Source organism: Triturus cristatus, chromosome 10 (assembly GCF_964204655.1).
Source record: "Triturus cristatus chromosome 10, aTriCri1.1, whole genome shotgun sequence".
In the NCBI taxonomy this organism is placed as follows: domain Eukaryota; kingdom Metazoa; phylum Chordata; class Amphibia; order Caudata; family Salamandridae; genus Triturus; species Triturus cristatus.
The window spans coordinates 1,161,537,644-1,161,543,643 of NC_140593.1; positions in this window are offsets into that span (position 1 = coordinate 1,161,537,644).

A 6,000-nucleotide genomic window follows, 5' to 3' on the forward strand; every position below is an offset into this window, starting at 1 on the left:
AAAATTCCGTTTTCACACATTTCAAAGTTTTTCAAAAAGAACGAAAATTTTAAAAACAGTACATACACATTTTTATCATGATTACATCGGAAAGTAAGTTATCAAAGTAAAACATAAGACACATACACATAGGCGCCATTTTAACCATCTCACTTGTAAAACTTGTCCTACAACAGTTTCTATGTAAACAATACCAAAAGACATGCTCCAAAATGGATGCCAAAACGGAGCAAATGAATGAAAACAATACTTTTTTAAACACATTTTTAAATTATCATTTTCCACAGTAAAACAAAGTATTTAAAAAAACACAACGAACGCAGTTTTTAAAAAAATTAATAGTGACACAGAGTAAAACTTATAAATACCAGGAAGACACCATTTTGCAATCAGTTGATTATCAACTACCAGAGAGACCAGACGTCAAAAGCTGACCCTCTGTCACCTCCACCGCGACCTCCTCAGAGAGAGCACGGAATTCATTCGGAAAAGCATTACAAGACAGCAACTACTAGTAAGTCATTACAATATTTTTAAACGTTGGTTTTGCGTAAAATATGTTTACTTAACCCAAAAAAATTTTTAATAAAATTCATAATAATAACTTTTAAAATGTACTGTTTCTAATTTTTTATCACTAAAAATATACACCAACTTAATACAAGTATTTTCTTTTCCAAAAACAGAAACTTGCAATATATTGAAAATCAACAATTGGTGTACCTAATTTAGCATCACCACCACGTAATCGACTGACATTTACTATTGTGAAGGTAAATTTAATTTATTTGTAATTTTTTTACTTTTAAAATATATTTTTAAAATTAGCTAAAGTGATGTATGGCAAAAGTGTATTTTTTTTTACCTCATTCTCACTACATCATAAACGAAAATATACCATGATGCAGGAGTAACAATTACTAATAAGACTTCAGTTGGGTACTACATCTGAAAAAGCGATTCATGTTACTGGGATAACTATTACTATTCTAAGTCCTAGAATGTTCAGCTTCACAGTAATTGAGTGATAGTATCGGTGTAACCAATATTTTTTTTTTCGAAAAATGCATTCAATGTGTATTATGTTTTCTTTCACCAATTGTTACTCATACTCATTTGTCATATATCATATTGTTTAAAAATTGTTTTTTTTTCTCAACCAACGTTGGCTAAGCAACATTAATTTCTTAAACATTTTTTTTTTTCCAGAGTACATCTGTAACAAAAAAATAACTTTATCCTGCTGCAAGCATTACCTTAAAGGCACTAGAACAAACAAAAACTGAAAAAGGTATTTTACATTTTCAATGTTATTTTTTCTAAACATTTTTAATCATTCCTTTTGCAATTATTACTCCTCTAAAGTGCCTAATTTGGAAAAGTGATGGATAGTTTAGAGTTACAATTTACTATTCCTACTCCAGGAAGGTGCAACAGTAGAGATAGTTTTTTATGGTGTAGGGGTACATTTCTCTATTTCAACTCCAGGAAGGTGCAGTGGTTAGTAAAGTGTTATGTAGTATTAGTTATATTGTATGTCATTATTATTTAAAAGTTAATCAGATTTTACATTTCAAACCAACGTTAATTTTTTTATTTTCCTCTTTTTTTTCAAAAGACAACAGTTTGATTCGTTGCAGAAAGAATTTTTCCATTACATACATTAAATCTTGAGCCAACAGGCCAAATCAACTTTAGAAGCCTCACCCAGAAAAGCAATTTCAAAAAAACAAGGTATTGATATTCAGCATGGTTTCTTAACCTTCAATATATTAGACTAACCATTTCATTGCTAATGTAGAAAAAAAAAACAATATAATTATGGAAACATTTGCAGAATTAAGAATTGTATTTCATGACTAAAGGTTGGTGTAGCATTAGGGAAAGTGTTATCTACTACAACTTAAAATGGTTATACAATTTTTAAAAAATTATTGTAAATTCGCATTTCTCAACATCGTTCAGTTTTCTCATTTTTTCCTTTTTTCACTTTTCCAGACATTTATTTTTCCATTTCAAATCCAATCAACACATAAGTGTGTACTCCAGCCTACACGCCATTCCCACTTAAGAAGAATCACCAAGAAAAGCAAATTCGAAAGAAAAAGGTATTTTTATCCAACATTATAAGGTGCAGCAGTTGTAAATATGTAGCATGGTGTAGGGGTGCAATTTACTATTCCTACTCCAGGAAGGTGCAGCAGTAGGGAAAGTGTTGGATGGTGTAGGGGTGCAATTTACTATTCTTACTCCAGGAAGGTGCAGCAGTAGGGAAAGTGATGGTTGGTGTAGGGGTGCAAATTACTATTCTAACTCCTGGAAGGTGCAGCAGCAGGGAAAGTGTTGGATGGTGTAGGGGTGCAATTTACTATTCTAACTCCAGGAAGGTGCAGCAGTAGGGAAAGTGATGGATGGTGTAGGGGTGCAATTTACTATTCTTACTCCAGGAAGGTGCAGCAGTAGGGAAAGTGTTGGATGGTGTAGGGGTGCAATTTACTATTCTAACTCCAGGAAGGTGCAGCAGTAGGGAAAGTGTTGGATGGTGTAGGGGTGCAATTTACTATTCTAACTCCAGGAAGGTGCAGCAGTAGGGAAAGTGTTGGATGGTGTAGGGGTGCAATTTACTATTCTAACTCCAGGAAGGTGCAGCAGTAGGGAAAGTGTTGGATGGTGTAGGGGTAACAATTACTATTCTTACTCCAGGAAGGTGCAGCAGTAGGGAAAGTGATGGATGGTGTAGGGGTGCAATTTACTATTCTAACTCCAGGAGGGTGCAGCAGTAGGGAAAGTGATGGATGTTGTAGGGGTGCAATTTACTATTCTAACTCCAGGAAGGTGCAGCAGTAGGGAAAGTGTTGGATGGTGTAGGGGTGCAATTTACTATTCTAACTCCAGGAAGGTGCAGCAGTAGGGAAAGTGTTGGATGGTGTAGGGGTGCAATTTACTATTCTAACTCCAGGAAGGTGCAGCAGTAGGGAAAGTGATGGATGTTGTAGGGGTGCAATTTACTATTCTAACTCCAGGAAGGTGCAGCAGTAGGGAAAGTGTTGGATGGTGTAGGGGTGCAATTTACTATTCTAACTCCAGGAAGGTGCAGCAGTAGGGAAAGTGATGGATGGTGTAGGGGTGCAATTTACTATTCTAACTCCAGGAAGGTGCAGCAGTAGGGAAAGTGATGGATGTTGTTGGGGTGCAATTTACTATTCTTACTCCAGGAAGGTGCAGCAGTAGGGAAAGTGTTGGATGGTGTAGGGGTGCAATTTACTATTCTTACTCCAGGAAGGTGCAGCAGTAGGGAAAGTGATGGATGGTGTAGGGGTGCAATTTACTATTCTAACTCCAGGAGGGTGCAGCAGTAGGGAAAGTGATGGATGTTGTTGGGGTGCAATTTACTATTCTAACTCCAGGAAGGTGCAGCAGTAGGGAAAGTGATGGATGTTGTTGGGGTGCAATTTACTATTCTTACTCCAGGAAGGTGCAGCAGTAGGGAAAGTGTTGGATGGTGTAGGGGTGCAATTTACTATTCTAACTCCAGGAAGGTGCAGCAGTAGGGAAAGTGTTGGATGGTGTAGGGGTAACAATTAATATTCTTACTCCAGGAAGGTGCAGCAGTAGGGAAAGTGATGGATGGTGTAGGGGTGCAATTTACTATTCTAACTCCAGGAGGGTGCAGCAGTAGGGAAAGTGATGGATGTTGTTGGGGTGCAATTTACTATTCTAACTCCAGGAAGGTGCAGCAGTAGGGAAAGTGTTGGATGGTGTAGGGGTGCAATTTACTATTCTAACTCCAGGAAGGTGCAGCAGTAGGGAAAGTGTTGGATGGTGTAGGGGTGCAAATTACTATTATAACTCCAGGAAGGTGCAGCAGTAGGGAAAGTTTTGGATAGTGTAAATGTTATGTTTTAGGTATTTCATTTATTTTTTCAGGCTAATTTTTTTTTCTTCTCTTCTCTTTTCAGATAATGTCTAGTCTGGAAGCTGCAAAGTTTATTAAATCCAGGAAGGGCAAAAATGTATTAAACCATGGTGGATACATATATAGTAAGGAAAGAATAAGTTTAACTAGAAATCATTGGAGGTGTGTGCAATACTACACTACCCATTGCAGTGGCAGAGCGGTTACTGTTGATAATTTGGTTGTGAAAACCACAGAACATAACCACTCTGCCTCTGCAATGGATGTAGAAATTAGAGAAACAATAAACGAAATGAAAGCTATTGCAAGCACCTCCAATGATTCTACAGGATCAATTTTAAGAGAGGTTGCACAGCATGTCCCCAGTCATGTTGCTAGTAACATGCCTATAATTCCTAATTTGAGAAGAATTATTCAGAGACAAAAGCAGGCAAGTAACATTCAATTATCTACACCACATTCTTTCTCTGACATTAGAATTCCTCATGATCTTTCTATTTCTTTTTCTGATGAACCTTTCCTTCTGCATGACAACGAAAACCCTCAGAAACGAATTCTCATTTTTAGTACCCCACGTAACCTTGCTAAGTTAGAAAGTAGTGAAATTTGGATGATGGATGGGACGTTTAAAAGTACACCCCATCCTTTCACTCAAGTTTACACTATACATGCTAAAATTAACAATAGTGTAATTCCCTTAGTTTATAGTTTGCTACCTGACAAGACTTCTGCAACATACACTGAACTTTTATCAGTGATTAAAAGTAAAACTTCTTCAAGTCCTCGAAAAATAATTATTGATTTTGAATTGAGCATGATCAATGTGATCACTAAAACGTACACGGATACCCAAATTCAGGGATGTTTTTTCCATTTTTCGCAGGCATTTTGGCGTAAATTACAGAAAACATCCCTAGTTGCAGATTATTCTCGGGATAACAAACTACAATTTGAACTAAAAAAATTAACTGCACTTTGTTTTTTTCCTCCCGATAGTGTGGACGAGTACTACACTGCAATTATAGAATCTGTTTATTATACGAGTAACGAAGAAAAATTGGCACCCATTCTAAATTATTTCGAGGACACATGGATTGGACACCTAAGCAGATCGGGTCGCAGGAGGAAGCCACGATTCCATGTGGAGTGGTGGAACTGCTACACGAGTTATTTAGAGGGAGAAGCAAAAACAAACAATGCCATTGAGGGATGGCATAACTCCTTCAACCATACAATTGTCAAACCACATCCAAACTTCTACTCTTTTTTGGAAACTTTGAAGAAGGAGCAAAGTTTCCAAGAAATGAGAATAGCACAAACACTCGCAGGTAGTCTAAACCCACGAGTAACAGTCAAAACAAGGGAAATGTCTGAGAGACTATTGGCAATTCTACAACAATTTTCGTTGTGTGTGGCTATAGACTACCTGGAAAATCTTTCTAACATTCTTTCTTTTTAAAAAAATGTATTAACTTACTTTCCTGCTTTGCTTCTAAATTTAATATTTTTCAAATTACAATTGGCATACAATGTTTTTTACTAAAATATTTTTCAAACAAACAAGTCGGGTCCTTTTTTATTTAAACAAATCTTCATTTCTTGCAAAAACTACCAATGTCTACAAATTTACTGTCCCATAGTATTTGTACAATTGTTCAACATCGGAACTCCATTAATATAATTACCGATAACTTCCATTTTAATTACCGTCCAAACAAATCACCAAAACTCAAACATATGTAAATTCTACAAGTCAAACCACAATCCAAAATGCACTTTTCTGCTCAATCACCATTTTTTAAACAATCTATAATTTCCAAAATTTGAAAGTACGCAACTTTTTTTTCACTTAGAAATGAAGATCGACATTAATTTTGTTACTTCCTAACTAAAGAAATCAACTTTCTGAACAGTAACTTTAAATTTTTTAACAGTTAAATACTTTTTTTAACTAAATAAATAAATTTTAGTGACCCGACATAGGCATACATTAATGACATTAATGTGGACATGTTTAAAATCATTTAAGACATCAATTAGTTTTCCCGCAACCTCCCCTTATTCTTTCCTCACTATATATGTAT